Here is a 19,576-nt window from a genome sequence, read left to right on the forward strand (position 1 = left end):
CGTGCAAGTGTACACCTGCATACACGTGAAGACAAAGTCTTACGTTAATAGTCATAATGGCGTGCACAGTCTTGTATTGAGGTAAGCACTGCAATGTGCATAGTTAAGCAGAACCGCATTCGTACAGATTTATCATGACTTTCGATATGGCTCTGGAGAAATAGCCTATTGTATGAAGCCAAAACTGCTCTACGGATGGATAATAAACAAGTACGAACAAGTAGGCAACCATGTATTGCCTGCACAGAACACATCTTAGTCGATCAAATTAAATTTTGCTGTATGGGTGTCAGGAAGACTGGGTATGTTCAACCGAGCTTTTGTCGTCTATACCCGTCAAACTGCCAACAACAAAGAGCTTGCACAATGCGCCTGCAGACTAGGTTTTATTTTGTTCGTTCTACGGATTACCCCTAACTGCAATGATCCAGATCTTCCGGCACGTAATGCGCCGATACATCCGGGTCTGTGCTATTTGCAGTTGGACCAGACTTATAAGCAAGTACACATACGATATTTTAAACTTACTTCTTTACTCCATTATCAGCTTTAAGTACCAGGCTCTGTACATGAAATCATGTTATGTAGCGTGTAACAAAGAAAAGCTATCAGTCCAAGAATTTATCCCTGAAAAGCAACTTCTTAAGAAGTTGTTTGGAAGAGATAAACATACGTTGGAAATTTTGTATTTGGAAAAGTAAGATGGATTATCCAGTAACTTTTCATTTAATAAGGTGGCAGTTTAAACGGAATTTCTCGTACAAAATGGTAAACAATAGTTTTGTTAAAGTTAAGTCCTGCGGAAAAGAGCAATTCGCATGTGTGTAAGAAACCACATACATACAGTGTTCACAGCTTGCACATAGGAAACAAATGCAAATGTTAAGATCATGCCACTGCAAATCGACGTACATCGTAAAACTGAAACCTAATTCATGGTATATTTTAATATTTCATCATTTGACAGCCAAATTATGGTAAATAACACACACTGAGAATGTGTGATAGTGTAATCTTGAGACACGCAAATTAAAGTCACTCATTAATCAGCAGGATGGTGTGCATGCATATTCCTGCAATAAGATATAGCAATGCAACATGCACATAAATCAGCCAAATAACGTGCACAGATCCTGATTTCAAGACTAATTGATAACCACACGATTCTGGGGGCTTAATTGGCTTGGACATTTGGTGTGAACATGTGTGTCCTACAGATTTTTATCGTTACGTTGAATGGTACCAGAAGAAAGATAATACAAGCTTTTCAAAAGTAACACTTTTGTTACATTTAACTTGTTTTCCTCGACTTTTGAAAAGTATGTAACAATCATAGCTTTTAGGCATTTCTTTTCAACTTTCGAACTGGGGGTCTTCACAACCGCTTCCATTGCAACAGTGTTTCACTGATGTGGCCAATTCGTCTGGTCTGCTCGCAACATCAGCATCTTATGGATCTGGTACCGGGATAATTAGCCACGTGGTCAAAAATAAGCTACTCTTTAGGTGAAAGTTTGAAAACCCTGCACAATAAAATACACCAAAAACAAATGACTTCTTGTGGTTTCCCAGACTTAACGGATGACGTGATTGTATTTAATTTGAAGATGAAATGTGGTAGAAACAGTACAATAACAAAGAGCGCTTTGTCTTTTGACATAATGTTACGATATAATTTCCTAAAAATGATAATAAAAAGGAAATAAAATGGTTTCATGTAATGATTTTCTGATGAACAAAGTGGGTTAGTGCTTGGAAGCGGACGAAAATGATACTAAATAAAAGAATGGACTGAAGGCATTGGATCTACGATAATAAAAAGGAAGCCAAATTTGCATAAAGAATGTGAATGGAAGGACTCACGATACTAATTATGTGGACAAATGGGATACTAGTCGAAATGGGTGAACCTAAACTAGAACATTATGGTTTTTGACTGGCCATGACTGGTTGATAATGAATAGTAAAAATTTAGTAAAAATAGCAAAAAGAACACAAAAAGAAGTCTGACAACTTATCCATTTGTGACTTAACAAAGTTAAGACAATGTTTAACTGATGGAATTTCAGTATTTTTGCAGACTTGACTTTGGTACTCTCGTTAATGAAATAAGCACCCGATTTTCAAGATGCGGAATTGAAAACATGCTTTAAACACACGTACATCAAAACATGTAGCAGGATATACGGCTTTCTCCACAAAAAAGCTTACATCAAGGATGTGTATATACTGATAAATATAGGAATTTAAAGTTATTGAATTATTAAGAACATAATTTTTCGACAGCTTTACTATAGGAGCTGATCTAGTACCGCATGCCTTTGAGTGTTTAATACAGAAATGAAGGTAACTCTATAATACATAACCTGCTAATTAGGTGAATCGGTCGGACTTTATTTTTAAACAAATTATAACACTCTTATCCATGAACTTCTGAGAATGACGGTATCATGAAACTGAAGTTCTTCCACGTGATGGGATTCTTCTAACTAGCACGTCCATAACATTCAACCCTCATTACCATGCGCAAAGCCCTTCTACAATGATCAGTTAATGCAGACAGAAAAATAAAGGAATAAAAAGCTTTGTAAATGATACTCTGAAAAATGAACACGTAATGCAGGCGGCAATGAGTTAGCATCAGTTGTCCGAAATAAGTGGTAGGCAATTTGTAACTGAGAAAAGAATAGGAAGTGTTTGGGCATGCTCTTTATGCGTGACTTCAGTCATGGCTCATTGAAGTGTATATGGAGAATATGCATGTAAAGTCCGTTTCATTGAAGATATCGTTTTATGTGTCAAAAGCAAAGAGACGTGACGTTACGTTTAGCGCCATTTTTCAGCACATGATAGGATTTACATGGCGGCCAGTATAAATGGTGGAGGAAAAACTCTGGGAAACACTAGTAAGAATCACCAACCCAATCAGAGCTACTGGCAAGCTTTCTAACATACTCATGGCAAGCTTTCCAACATACTCATGGCAAGCTTTCCAACATACTCATGGCAAGCTTTCGTACATACTCATGGCAAGCTTTCCAACATACTCACCTTGAACAATCGAGTTCAAGTGGACAGAGATGAGATACCAGTGATCGGTAAAAGCGCGCGCTTTTAGACCACTCGGCCACCAGTGTCCCGAAATATATCACAAGATGAATAGTTCATTCCTGGTTTTTTGTTTAATTTGGTGTTTGACGTAAATGAGACAGATATACGTATACTGATGTGAGAAAATGGAAAAAAACGTCGAATTACTAAAGGGCGCTATAACAAGAAATATAAATTGGTCATTGGAAAAGAGTGACAGAGAATATGGGGGAGTGTACAAAATTTCATGTATGTATTACTGTATCGGTAGGTTTAAGTCGAACAAACTCTCTTTGCCTTTATGGGGATAAAATGAGTTACTGAAGTCATATCATATTGTTTAGCACGTTTTTGTGTATGATCCTTTGAATCCTTATCAAACATATTAAGGCCAAAAATGATTTTCCTAGTGCTCCTCTTTCTAAATCCACGAACTGTCTCCCTCACATCGAGTTAGAAAAATGCAAGCGAGGAGAAATTAATATTTTGCACTTACATAAAAATATTTTTTAAAAGCAAAAACAGGTATTGTTCTGAACGATATACAGAGTATAAAGATACAAACAACGTGGGACTGATTTTGAAGAAAGTCCTATACATCCACTTTCAAAAATATAATATATCCAATCTTGTCAAATCACACCTTCTGCATAATAAAGATTATTTCTCTCAGTACTAACATAATCGTTTATATGCATCGATGCACGATTGGAATATTCTGCCCGATCGTCAGACTCGATGTAGGGTTGGAATATTCTACACGGTGACCAAACTCGGTATAGGAATAGTCTACAAGGTGGCCAGACTCGCATAGGTTTGGAATATTCTACACGGTGGCCAGACTAGATGTAGGGCTGGAAAATTATATCCGATCGTCAGTCTCGGTGTAGGGTTGGAATATTCTTTATGGAGGCCAAACTTGGTGTAGGGTTAGAATATTCTTCCCTATGGTCAGACATTTCAAATTCTCGTATCTAAAACAAAATTCACACCCTGAGAGTGAAATATTTGTATCCAAAAGCCTCGTATCTAAAGCAATGTTCTGATCCTAAGTTGGGTGGGGTGGAAGTTTCCTTTCCAAAAGCCTGGTAAATATATGACTCAATATTTATGCAACTTTATAAAAAAAATAAAAACAATTGAGGTCGAGGTAATGGCTATATACGGTGTCTGAATTGTGCACTGAAGACAGGAAAGTAATAATGACAGAGTATACAATTCTACTTTGATTCAGAAGTCATTTTCTTTTTAAAAAAAATAACGATATAATTACAAATTAAAAGAAATTTTTTGAAACTGAAATCACAAGGGTTTTCTTTTTTACTCGAAACCGTACAATACAATCTACAACTGTAGCTAGTTCTAATAGTATACAACGTAATCTTGGCGGGACACCAACTCCAATTCGCTTGATTCGACCTTTATTTATAGAACATGAGACCTACTCCATTCGATCTGTAAATGATCTTCGTCCTCCAGTGTGTAGAACGACTTTGTTCTATAATTCATTTGATCCATCTACAACTCGAATATGGAAGACGTTACCCGTTGGAGTAAGAAACAACCCTTCCCTACATAACTGTAAAGCCTATTTGAACCGTGATTTAAAAAAAGAACTGAAAAACCCCACCACTCTACGTAACTACTATACTGGTGATAGAATGTCTCAGATTATGCATGCTCGGCTAAGAACAAATTGTAGTAATTTAAATTACGATTTACATGCAAATCATGTATCTAATAACAAGTATTGCTCCTGAGGTGAAATTGAGAATGCAAAATACTTTCCACTGGACTGTGCCAATATTATTAGCTTAGCGATCAAATCATATATACACTCCTTTTCGTTCTTACTATTGAAATATTAGTATCTGGCAACCCTACGTTAACATTAGAAAATAATACAAAATATTTTAACTGTGCAAAATTTATATTAGGATGACCAAGAGATTTAATTAAATGACTGAACTCGCAAACTTTTGAATCGCAATTAATTAGTTCTTATTCGCTGTTATGCTCTCTATGTAGCTTTATGCACATTTTCTGTATAACCGTTTGTAGCGGCATCGAGATCACTGATGTTATATTTTTAGTTAGTGCTGCGGAGACAGTGCTAATAAGCTTATGGTTTCTACTGAATCACCCAAATCATATGTTTGTAATTGCAATAGACAGAGTTTCGCAAATAAATAAGGTTCAAACTAAACTCCAACCAGCTGCACGTTTTTGGATGTAAATGTGTTGCAATTCATTTTTATCATGATCTCCGCAAAAGACTGCTCAACCGATATTGGAAATCGGACAGGTTTCGCCAATTTGAGCAGTATGGTCACAATAAAAGGTCAGGACGTGTAACTAGAGACAACAGTCACGTGATGAGAAAGATAACGATATTCCGTACTGTTTGTTGTATAAAGTCTGCAAAACACGATCGTACATACGTGTAATGTGAGAAATGTTGTCTCTCAGTTGATATCAAAACATTATATAATAAATTATTTGGAATATTAAGAATCTGGTCTATTTAAATTGTTCGTCTCCCATAGCCGGTCAAGTGTTACACACAAAGCTACTTGTCTCCACAGCAGGTAAAGCGTAACTGTTTCCGAGCACACAGAAAGCTAAGATTGCCACCTCTGCAGATCTGAGTATGAATTCTCCAATCATCTTGTCACAATAGTACTGTTGTTGTTTTTTTTTTTCAAGCAAATTTATTTGACCATTAATCAAATGTAAAACTCGTTCCCACAGTTCATGAAATGAAACCCTAGACAAAACTCCGAGTAGCTTTTCAAAACGGTCTGGTTTGGTTTTGTGGGTTTAACTCCATTTTTCAGCACATGATAGGCTTTACATGACGGCCAGTATATCTGGTGAAAAAGATACTCTGCAAAACCCCGAAATGAACTACCAACACAAGGAAAGCTACTGGCAAGCGTTTTTCACATACACTGACCGAACCCATGCCTGAACCCGCGCATACAGAGGTGTGATGTAAATAAGGTGTGAAGCGAGCGCCTTGCGTGATCCTCCCACCCTGGGCCACTTTCAGAAAGGAACTGATTCGATGGAATGAAGAACAAGACGATCCATTTACAAAGATGTCTGGAAGGGGTCATCAGGTTGTGATCTCGACGTTTCTATGCAATTATCATTAATTTGTATCGATGCTGCAAGCGTTAGCTGTTTATAGTAATTGGACAGAATACAGTAAGATAACGAAATGTACCGACAACCACATACTGGCAGCTATTATCTTCACCGATGATTTCCTGTAATACTGATAAAATGTAGTCAAAGATACCAATGTGGATGAGGCAGCATTTCCTGTAATACTGATAAAATGTAGTCAAAGACACCAATGTGGATGAGGCAGCATTTCCTGTAATACTGATAAAATGTAGTCAAAGATACCAATGTGGATGAGGCAGCATTTCCTGTAATATTGATAAAATGTTGTCAAAGACACCAATGTGGATGAGGCAGCGTTTCCTGTAATACTGATAAAATGTTGTCAAAGACACCAATGTGGATGAGGCAGCATTTCCTGTAATACTGATAAAATGTAGTCAGAGACCAATGTGGATGAGACAGCGTTTCCTGTAATACTGATAAAATGTTGTCAAAGAGACCAATGTGGATGAGGCAGCGTTTCCTGTAATACTGATAAAATGTAGTAAAAGACACCAATGTAGATGAGGCAGCATTTCCTGTAATACTGATAAAATGTAGTCAAAGACACCAATGTGGATGAGGCCAGCATTTCCTGTAATACTGATAAAATGTAGTCAAAGATACAAACAATGTGGATGAGGCAGCATTAAGACTCAATCAAATTACTATATAGTTGGTGCAGTTTTCACACTTCAGACACAGGTCATTTTCAAACTGTTAACTGTTGACGAATATCCAGAATTAAGAACATTTCTTAAGACCGATAGGACATTTTTAACAGTCTGTGGAAGCAGATTATAATCTGACAAAACTTGGGGTAGTTTTCTCATCGCAGATAAAGAAAACACAAATTAAAACCATTTTCGAACGATTTGTGAAATATTTTGGATATATGTTTGCATTCTTTAGGTGGCTGAAATGAATTGTGAAACATGACAATGGTTTATACTGGAAAACTTGTATGCAATCATCGTTTTATCCTTGTAAACTTGCGATATATAATCATCCCTTTAAACTAGAAAACAGAAACTATAATATCATCCCTTTATGATGAACTGTAATCATCGCTTTATACTGGGGAACTGACGCTATATAATCATCCCTGAAAACGGGGGAACTGACGCCTTATAATGATCCCTGTATAGTGGGGAAATGACGCCTTATAATGATCCCTGTATAGTGGGGAAATGACGCTATATAATCATCCCTGAAAACGGGGGAACTGACGCCTTATAATGATCCCTGTATAGTGGGGAAATGACGCCTTATAATGATCCCCGTATAGTGGGGAAATGACGCCTTATAATGATCTATGTATAGTGGGGAACTGACGCCTTATAATGATCCCTGTATAGTGGGGAACTGACGCCTTATAATGATCCCTGTATAGTGGGGAAATGACGCCTTATAATGATCCCTGTATAGTGGGGAAATGACGCTATATAATCATCCCTGAAAACGGGGGAACTGACGCTTTATAATGATCCCTGTATAGTGGGGAACTGACGCTTTATAATGATCCCTGAATAGTGGGGAAATGACGCTATATAATCATCTCTTTAAACAAGGGAAATGATTATATGTAATCAATCCTTTAAACTAGGAAACTGACGCATTTCAATCATCCCTTTGTACTGGGAAAATGATGCATTACTTTATACTGGAGAAATAACATTATATAATCGTGTCTTTATACTGGCCATTTACTGTTATGTAATCATCCCTTTATACTGGGGAACTGACGCTATATAATCTTCCCTTTATACGCGGGAATTACATGTAATAATGTATTTATACTGGGAAACTGATGATATGTAATTCCTCACTTTATGCCGGTGAACCGGTGCTCTGCTATCTTGATTTAGCAGAATGGCTTTCCTGGTGAAAATGCCAAGTAATATTCGCTTGATGCTGGTGAATTCGTGCCATGAAACATAAAAAATGAACACTTTAAAAAAAAAACTTAAGGTGAAAAATGTCTATTTCAACAACATATTGTGGCAAAAACTAAAGCTCGTAATCAAGTTCGTTCCCTGATTTATGGATAAATCGGCCAAGCAATGCTAATAAAATATGATCTTACCAACATGGCGTTCAGCATTAAGAGGTTAGTGTTAGGACGGGTCGGCCTGGTGTCAAGATAATGTGGCTGGGTGGGACATCATGCTACATGTCTGCGGCATGGCGTCCCAGTGCTAGACATAACTATAAACTGCCACATTGCAGACGTAGCGATATGACTGAAAAATTATTAAAGCTACGCTAAAAATCAAAATCACACATCACACCAACATAAGATTATTCGTCCACCTCTATCTCCTTAGACTTGCTTTTCTTGATGACATAAATAACCGGCTGTACACTGCATTGTACGAATGGAACGAAATCCAGTATCGAGTATCTAATACATTACTATAACTGCAATTCGCATTTGTCGTTTGTAACAATGAAGTTCGTTGAGGTCGATTGGATGCTGATGAAAACAAAGTAATAGGAAAAAAGAAACAGCGACCGAACTTGAATATACATGTTGTGCACTACCCTAAGTGATGTTATCAGTCGCAAAGTATTACTCTATACATGACGAATGTGAATGACAAACCCTATTTGACGGATCATCTAGTTCTAGACGGAAATAGCTACTACATGTATTTAAGTTCGTGTGGTGCGGTGGTTCGTTTTGTGGAGATTTTTTCCTTGACACAAGTTGATTATCAAGGGGCGAGGCATTTGACTAAATTACATTGCCGAATGATAATGACACGCCGCTGTAACCGATATAGCAGGATTTGAACTTTTTTTATTTTGAACCTTTACCGTATAGTTAAAATCTTGATGAATGTGTCACCTCAACGATATGCTCTTTTTTCTATAATTTTTTTTAAACCGAATTAACCTTGCTCGTAGTGGACGTATACCATCGTACAATTACACTTGTATTAAAATCAGTTCACCAATTTCACGGATCGCTGCTGATTTGAACCATTATGCTACTTAGATGTAGATATTGAGTAATTAGGATTAATTTAGACGAAGACTGATAATTTGTTGTACTCGCTGAATAGTTTACAATCGTTCTACAGGAAGATTTCCTGAGGGTAATGTGTAAGAATAAAGTGTGCGGAATGAAAACAAAAGCTATGACATTATCTTACGCTTAATACATTGGTATCGTTGTTTTACTTTACATATCTTAATCACCTTACCGACAGTACAAATACAAAAATTGAGATCAAAGAAAATAAAATATATCGGCTCAGAAGAAAATCGCAGCCTTCTCCCCATCCCCCCCCCAAAAAAAATTATTAGAATGGTCAGTACCTTATGTAGATTAATTTGGTATGTTAATGTTAATTCTTTCATAAGTTGTTATCTACAACGAAAAGGGGCCCCGAGTGGCCGAGTGGTCTAAAGCGCTCACCGTTCTGGATCACTGCCATCTCACCTCTGTCTGCGTGGGTTCGAGTCCAAGGTTCGGCTAGCGTGGGTATGTGGGAAAGCCTGCCAGTAGCTTCTCGTGGGTCGGTGGTTCTTCCCTGGGTTTTCCAGGGTTCTTCCTCCACCAGTTATACTGGCCGCCATGTATAGCCTATCTTGTGCTGAAAAATGGCGTTAAACCCTAGAACAACAACAACAACAACAATCTACAACGAAAACGGGATGATTAAGCTTATACTACAGCTGACACCCTGTTATAGACTATGAGCTGACATTAAAGAACTTTTTGATAACAACAGGAAGCGCCGACTCTGAAGCATACATTTTAAAAGCTTTGCTACTGACAGAACAGACTGTGAAACAACGTGAAATGAATGACAAGACCCGGGCAAGATATTTGTCATAGGGCGGGTAAATCTCAAAACACATTTAATCAACAAACGAGAAAATATTTAATAGAAGTTAGAAATTACGTAAAATTAAATTAAAAAAACATCTTCTCCGGTACAAAAAATCTTAGGATGTTCTCAATCTTACAAAAGAATACATGAACTTAACACATACATCAGCTAAGTGGGAGAATTGTTTCTAAAAATAACGACTTTTTTCTTGAAATTCAATTTTTTTCTAACAGTTAAATTTGGCACGAATTATTTTTATAACATACCGTAATGCAAATTCGCTGGCATATGTAACACGTGTCAAAACATGTGATTAAAGAATTATATATATAATTAAAAAATTAATCTGTCACAAATTACAGCTGGTTCTTTAAAAAATAAATAATATAATATTTTTGAATTATTTTGTAATGAAAAATGAAAACGTGCTGCTAATATCATTAAATTCGTATAAAAAAAAAAGATTAATATGGGCATTCCGAACGTTCTATACTGACGGATATTACCTAGGTGCCGGTACAGTGAACAAGTACCGAAGTACCTACAATCGGATTTTTAAAAAAAATACCGCGATAAAACCGATATACCGATAATAAAACGCACCTGAATAGCCATATTTACATAAATATGCAAAAATTTTAAATGAATCTTTTGGGGGCAGTGCTTGGTTTATATTACACGTGTTTATTGAATTAAATACGGTCGATACAACAAAGTATAAAAGAATGAAGTATCCATTATTAAAGTTCCCTTGTTGGGGGTATGAATAGGTGACAACACTTTAATACTTTTCAGTCTTTAAAATATCAAGTTCCTGCATCCAGGATATATTCTCGAGCCAAGAAATATGTATTCTTACGCCACATTAATAATCCTGAAAATATATTGCCAAGTTGTCATGAACACATACACGCACAAATGCACACACACACAAATACACTGCATTAAAGAGTAGAATCCTTGTTAAATCCTTCAGCTCAGACTGGCCCAAGTTGTAAGTGTTGTCAGAAAAGACAAAAAGGAAAACAGAACAGAATTGTACTGATCTGATGTATGCAAAGCAACAGTCAGTTTAATACATAATTCATATACAATGTGTGTGTGTGTGTGTGTGTGTGATATGGAATTTTAACGTGTGTGTGTCTGTGTGTGTGTGTGTGTGTGTGTGTGATTTAGATTTTTAAGGTAGCTTTAAAAACAACTCAGTCATATAGCTACGATGTCTGCAGTGTGGCAGTTTATAGTGATGTCTAGCACTGGGGCATAATGCCGCAGACATGTAGCATGATGTCCCACCCAGTCATATTATCCTGATACCAGGCCGACCAGTCCTAACACTTACCTCTTAATGCTGAGCGCCTAGCGAGGCAGCTATTAGCACCATTTTTTTTTAATGAGTCTTTGGTGTGACTCGGCCGCGGTTCGAACCTGCGACCTCCTGCATCCGATGTGGACGCTCTAACCACTAGGTTATATACAATGCACTGTTGCATAAATAAATTAATACATTAATGAATAATGGCGATAAAAACATGTGCACATAAATCCTCGGAGACAGACAGCCAGACAGAATTACAAACGGACAGACTGACTGAGAGCGAGAGAAGATAATTAAAGTTGGAGTTGATTATACACATATTTACCTAGTTACTTATCAGTTGCCAAATCTTCATGTCTGAGTAATTGAAGTAAGTTGTTCATGCTTGATTTCTGCCAATAATAAGGATCAATCAAAGATTACCTCAGTAAGAGGCAAACAGGACAGATTCAGACAAAATGATATTCATCACTTATCTTTTCATGTCGTTCGTTTCCTATGCCTACCAGTCTCCCACCTCGTTTCCTATGCCTACCAGTCTCCCACCTCGTTTCCTATACCTACCAGTCTTCCACCTCGTTTCCTATGCCTACCAGTCTCCCATCTCGTTTCCTATGCCTACCAATCTCCCACCTCGTTTCCTATGCCTACCAATCTCCCACCTCGTTTCCTATGCCTACCCGTCTTCTTCCTCGTTTCCTATGCCTACCAGTCTCCCACCTCGTTTCCTATGCCTACCAGTCTCCCACCTCGTTTCCTATTCCTACCCATCTCCTATCTCGTTTCCTATGCCTACCCGTCTCTTTCCTCATTTCCTATGCCTAGCAGTCTCGATATTCAATTATTATGATGAAACCCTTCTCAAAATTGAATAAAAATGATCATGTTTCAAAATGCAACTGTCTTTTCAACAATGAAATTATGCCAGATCGATTGACTATTATTTGAACATTTAAGCAATAACAAAGAGTTCAGATTAAAACTATTTTCTTTATATCTGGCGTAACTCTTTCACACCTTACAATCCAATATAATGTTAAAGTGTCACTTTTACAAATCGTTTTACAGTCTGCACACTAAAGTGTACCACTGGCTTTTCTATTTACGGAACAACCGAGGGACGACGATGAAATTATAAAATTGATTTCACAATCGCATAGTCTTGTTGTTTTGTAAGCAGCCAAAAACTGAGCCATCAAAAACAATTGCGTGATCCTATGAAATAGGTTCTTTAAACCAAATTCGGCAAATAATTCTGAATAATAGAATAATTAATGTTTCTGTATACTGGCTGTATCACATGCAAACAGAAAGAAAAGGATTTTATATCATAAAACATGTAAGAAATTAAAATAAAAGTAGAACAAAGTCTATATACTGGTTTTTGTCTTGACCACGACCTCTGTGTTCGTATGCGCACTAATTTCCTAGCGGTCAATCAAGACCCGGAAGAAAGAAATAATTGATAAAATGAAGATAAACTTTTACAAAAATGTATGATCCAAATGCAAATTGAGAAGTCTTAACGAAAATAAAAAAGCTTAATGGTAAGAAAATCGAATCAAGTCATGAAAATCGAATCAAGTCATGAAAATCGAATCAAGTCATGGCCATATGCATATTAAACTTTGTTATCTACCTGATGTCCTTAATGCTTAATGTAACTAAAACACGTTTTTCATAAAACGTTTGGATGTCAACAAATGTTCAAAATATAGGACTGAAAAAATATAGCAATCTCCTGAAGATCTAATTAGATCGTCAATATATATATACACATATACACACACCATTTTTAAATATTGCATTTATGAAACTCGCTGAATACTTTTTTAGCTGCTGCTCGCGAAGGCTTGCAAAATAAATGAAAATTATTTAGCTCATTTCATAAATTCTATATTAAATCATTACCCACTTTAGATCCTCTATTTATAACATAGTCTATACACTTTACATATATTGTATGCAATTTAATATTATGTGATTCTAATGGGTCCAAATAAGCTCATAATATTTGTGCACAGTATTCTATCCACTGATCGGCTACGATCGTGCGAAAATTTTCCCCACCCCGCCTTTTGGAAATTTTCCATTTTGCTAATACTATGAATATTTTGGCGGACATTTTTCGAATTGACTGGGAAAAAAAGGTAATTTCTTACTGAATATGGCGAGTTTTTTTCTCAGAGGGGCTCGTTACGCCATGCATAGCATATAATACTATTTAAAAAATGGCGTAAAACCCAAAGAAAAGAACAATAAGAAGTAAAACTAAGGGTAATTGTTCAGTTGATAGCGGGTGTGAAGTAGGTGCGAGTTGTAGTCTTGTAAAATGGAGACAACCTATAAACAGGTCCCCAAGCTGACAAAATCACATCCATCCACAACACATTTACGCGGTAAATATGTAAAGCAATTCCGACTCGAAATTTGTTTATCTTTTCTGTCGTTCACTGTTCCATTCAATTAATGCAAACATCCGGTCACAAATATATTACGGTAAAATACAGGAATTTCTGCATCCACTAATCCTCCTCTCACATAAATATCGCAACAATGTAATGTTTAGTTGTGAAAGCTACACTTTGGGGTAAACATGATCGTCTACTGCATTCTAACCAGTACTGTATCGAACAATGTGACACTGCACGCATTGAACATCCTGTGTTACAAATGATGTTGTCTGTTAAAAAAACATGTTCTGTTTATTCGGAAGGATTCTTGTTCTTTGATTCATAATTTGTAAAAACAAAAAGTATTATTTATTTTAAAACTTTCATACTTGTTCAACTTTGTCTGGGACTATTTTTACGCAAAACAAATGAAAGTTGCAACGTCGCAGTCAGAATGAGCGAAATTATTCGTTCATCTTTCTAAATAATTTCCACTGAAATAAAAACTATGATAAAAATAATCTCAAATGGCTAATGATTTAATAATAAATTTATGAAACGTGTTGAATAATTTCGAGTTTTTGCTCGGCAAGGCTTGCAAAAGCTGAAGACTTCGTCACCGATACAATGGCGTCATTTGATCCTCGTGTATCGCGGGGCGATAAACTCAGTGAGAGACTGAACATAAATTATTCCGACACGCATTCTCAAGGCAATTTTCTCATTGAATTTTGAAAAATAAAGCGGTTTTTATAATTTTAGTCACGACAAGAATATTACCCTTCCCAAAAGGATATTGTCAGTGTAAATTATTTGACACATTTGAAACACATTGATTTTTTTTTACGACTTGCCTTAATACGGCGTCTCAGGTTTGCCAGACATGATCTCAATAACTGGGTTACAAAAAAAAAAAAAGAAGTCACTCAGCAATTTACACTTTTCTCAGTGTATTTGATAAGAAGAGTATATTATTTTCAACCTGTGCAAATTTCACAAATTTAAAAAAGAAACAAACTAATTCAGCTATTGTTTCATGAATAAGTAAGTAGTACACTGCTATAGAATGGCCCTTACTAAGGGTTTATGTGCAGCTAAGTATGTCTAGCTCACAACATAGTGTTTTGCGTTTTGCTTGGGGTCATAACTATGTAAAATAAACACACACACACACACACAAATCAATATTGATTATCAGTCTTAGCCCTATACATCCATGCCGCTCAATCTGAAGATGCGAACTAATCGATTCACAGAATGGCGTCAGATGTAAGAAGAGCTAAGATTTAGTGGTGCTATTCCAGCTAGTTCTCATCATATCTTACCATTCCAATTATCAGTCATAGCAGTTACAGGCAAGAACGATAACCCGTTTCCAGTTACCTCCGCTGACGATTTCATCTAAATCATTTAGTGGGTTCATCAGCTATTCGGTTAACTGACTGGAAATGTGTATAAACAAAATGAAATATTGTATATTTAAATTTTGGATGATGAGACAGTATTTTGGGGGAATATAATTATACGCTAGAGCTTCAAAATCACAGCTATTTTTTACGCTCCTGGTCATAGATCAGAAGAGTCTATGGGATGGCTATCGCCCGTTTTCCGTCAGTTTTTTAGCGCAAGTTATCGCTGCTTCTCTTAAACTACTTGGAGAATTTGCGTGAAGCTTTAAACACACATTCAGCCCATGGTCTAGTCGGCGCTAAATGAAAATGGCGCCACTCGGACATCCATTATGGTTGTCACAGTCGCCATCTGAAAACGGTGTTATCGCTACTTGTTCTGAATGTTTGTTGATGTGAAAAAAGTGGGGGTTTTATTAAAAGATGTTTGTATGACATCTATTAAGTACTAAACGAAAATGATACCGATCCGACGTGAAATATGACTGTCACAATCGTCATCTTAAAAGTCTTGTTATCATTGTTTCTCCTAGATGGCTGATTATATCGACTTTGTACTTTCACCAAAAGACTTCTTATGATAGCAAATTGGTACTAAATAGAAAGGGTGCCAATCTGATATTGAGAATGGCCACCATGGCATCCATCTTGAAAATCTTTCTATCATCACTTGACCAAAAAGGAAAGTGATATCATCATGGCGGTTTTCACCAGAAGACCTCTTTTAATACCGTGTTGGTCCTAAATGAAAATGTTGCTAAGCTGCCATGGCCATCCAGTATATCCACCAAACCCCAGTAGCTAATTTGAAAATCTCTTTATTGATAAAAATTATCAAAGACGGTTCAACACTCAGCATTTGTAAGGAAGAACTGGTCTTATCTTCCTGGAAATTCTTTTAAGCCAGTAGAGCGTCAGTCCTTTTGAGGAACTCTTGTATTTTGCTGCTAGCGATTGGGGTAGGTGTCAGAGAAACCACACCACTGTAACAACATTGTCATTTTTCTTAAAGTCCCTTTTTTCAGCCCAATATTATCCCGACCCCCACCCCATCGTTTAAAGTCGTAAATGGAGCAAATAGTTCGCTAAAGTGTATAACTTTTGAAGGCATAGTACCAGATTTGTTATCACCATGGCGTAACTTCAAAATTTGACACACACACACACACACACACACACACACACACATCCATCGCAAAAAACGAGGTGAGTGGACCATTAAAGGCAAATCAGGATAATTGCAGTTTTTCGGTTGTCGAGGCCTAATAGCAGGTCTGGGTCTGTGATATGTGCAGTTGAGTGCAAGCCGGTGAACCCTACGTGGAACTTTAATGATATAAATCCATCTATGCTGTTTGTCAGTTAAGTGCATGCTGTGTGGACTCTTAATGGCAGATACGGGTCTATGCTGTTTGTATGATAAGTGCGTGATATATTGACCCTTAACGGCATATCTAGGTCAATGTTGTTTGCAGCTGAGTGCGAGTTTTGTGGATATTTAATGGCAAATCTGGGTCCGTGCTGTTTGAAGTTATGTGAGAGCTGCGTGGACCTTAACGACAGATCTGTGTCCATGCTGAATTACAGTTGTACATATGTAAATTCACAACACTCTTTTAGTCGTTAAATTCAATCAGTTTGTATTGCATATTTATGTCCTTCGTCAAGGGGTCAAAGGCTACTCCAACAAATTCCTTCCTCACAAATCTACCCACAGAATATCTTAAATAGAAAAATAAGAAGGGGGTTTGGGGTGGGATTAGAGGAGATTTACCGGTATTCCAGCTCTTAGATATTCGTGTGAAGAGATGGTTACTATATACAAAAAGTGTATCATAAATACAGACAAGAAATTTTGCTCAGTATAGCCATTCCAGATTTAAGGGGGTTGGATAACTTGTGACCAGATATTTGCATTATCTGATTTGGAAGAATAATGGGATTCGATAGTATTCTGTCAGTCGAGAAACCAGCATTTGTAGACATTTACTGAAGAAGAGATGCGAATTCTGCATCACGGGGTAGCAGAAATGTACTCGTGCTCTACTTCCATGTTGGCCTTAGGAGAATTATACACAGGGTAAATTGGCCATATTCCGACGTAGGTAACCATATTTTTTCACGATGCCAATTGGGCTACCGAATGGAAAGACCGACAATTATATTACATGTATTAATAGAAACGGTAAAAATGAAAAGTTTCAGAAGGCGGGGCAAGGAAAATTCCAACGATCGCAGCCAATCACTAAATGAGAATACTGCGCAAGAATTTCATGGGCTTATTTTGACCGATCATTTTCACATAACATGGTATGTGAACATGTTGACATATAAAAAAAATATTTAGGAGCAAACATTGTCTGTAACGTCAAACAATTATGTGGTAAACACTGATTTTAAACCCGCATTATACGGACTAAATTTAGATCTCACTGACAGTACAGTTAATGGCATGCACACAGTAGATGATTGCTATTAAGGCTCTTGGAGTTAAAGAGAACTTGCATTTAATACCCCACACCCACACCCGTCTTTTCTTCAGAAAGTCAATCAGGACAAATAGCGTGGTTGTAGCTTTTTTATATAAAAATAGATTGATAGCGTTTAAAAACTTTTGTAAAACAGCGTTTTAAGAGTGCAAAATTTGATTTAACATCAGATTTTAGTAGAAATGTCCTCCATTATTTTTGGTGGCGAAGGTAATGAAAACAGTCGTTTCATGATTGTGTTTTCGTCCACATTTCATGACACATCATCATACTTTGTAGAATACTAAAACTATGTACCAGGACAGTTTCTGTCAAGATGATCAAATTCGGATTGAAAGGTTTGAGACCTTTTATGTTTTATCTTAGATAAAGTTTTGTAAATGTTTTCAATTTTTGGTAAAGGCGACCATATTTAATGGTCTGTCAGTATCATTTGAACAAAATTCATATAGTATAATGCTTGAACGCTTTCCTATTGTACTTATTCCAGTTCTGTCAAGCAACATTTTTCAAACAGCAAGTTAGTTACGCTTTTTAATGTTATTATTTTCCTGATGAAAGATTGGTGATTCGTAAACCATCAAATTGGAGCTGGACGGTAACGGCTTCACAAGCATTTAATTCGACTGTATATTTAGGGTTATTTTTCTTCGGGGGTCGCTCACCAGTTATTATGTACTTTTGAGAGTGTGGGGTATGTAAGACGAAGTTGTTTGTATTTGGGTTGTTTTTCTTCCTCCCGGTTGTGCGGTTGTCGGGAAATTATTGCGCTGCGACAAAAAGGTGACCAATCATTTAGATAGCACATAAACAAGTTACCAGTTATATACAAGTTAGCTGTACAATCACATTGCCAGTACAACATCTGTTTTCAACCTATACCGTTTTTTTTCATTTGTTGACAGAAAAGACCAACTGGTTGTATCGAAATATATCGTACATGCTCAAATAAGATGGAATTCGATGATATATCGCCAGCATATAAAACCCGTTAACCCATTTGCAAGCCGAAAATGTGTAAAACATCAAAATCAACATAAGATCTTACAACAAAGTTCATTGATGAATCATGTAATATCTCAATGAAGTTTAAGTAGATCATGATTTTGTACGATCATTTGCTAAAACGAAACAAGAAGCAGGAATTAACCGGCATGTCGTATGGCTTATCATTCAAATGACGTGACTCCACGTAAGCACCGAGCACAACATCTGTGACGATAAAATGGTTGCAAAATAAAAAAGTTCTAAGAAGAATTTTAACTAAATATCAAAATATCAAATAATTCAAACGTACTAGCAAATAATTAATCCAAAGTTTTTTGTCCCGTAATTCAGAAAATAGTATCATAAAAGCAAAGGAATGCAGTGACGATTTTGCACAAATGCAGAGGCAAGGGGCCAAATCAGGCGGCGGGTTGTTGAGACAAAATTGAGGTTGATGTGAAAAACTTATGTTGGATTTAAAACAATAGATCAGGGCCGAGTAAGGCGAATATAAACTAGTGAAACATTATGCACTGGCATGTACTTATCAGACAACTCAGGGAGACAAAATGTGTTTCCATCACGAGAAAATCCTGCATGAAAATCCAAATTATATGAAATCATTAGGCACGTTTCCATGTTTCATTATTTTTAACCTTTGATGCAATCAGAGAGATTTTATGTCTTTAGTCGTCTACAAGCACTTCAGGACTGGATTTCAACAACATAACTCAAGCTTAAACGTAAATGTATAGTAACACTGAAGTTTAGAAATAAATATAATACAAATAAAGAGGACATGTTAACATAAACAACATTAAAATTTCCGTCAAAATCGCACAAGAACTCAGTAATTCAATTTAAATCATTTCAGGGA

General features: G+C 36.6%; 1 protein-coding gene across 4 annotated transcripts in view; it reads right to left on the reverse strand.

Annotated features, from left to right (window-relative positions):
- The window catches only part of LOC149807336 (uncharacterized), a 295,678-nt gene that overhangs the window by 271,078 nt on the left and 5,024 nt on the right, over positions 1–19,576 (reverse strand). The window lies entirely within an intron of this gene.

Source organism: Sinohyriopsis cumingii, chromosome 1 (genome assembly GCF_028554795.1).
Source record: "Sinohyriopsis cumingii isolate HCF-2022 chromosome 1, ASM2855479v2, whole genome shotgun sequence".
NCBI lineage: Eukaryota > Metazoa > Mollusca > Bivalvia > Unionida > Unionidae > Sinohyriopsis > Sinohyriopsis cumingii.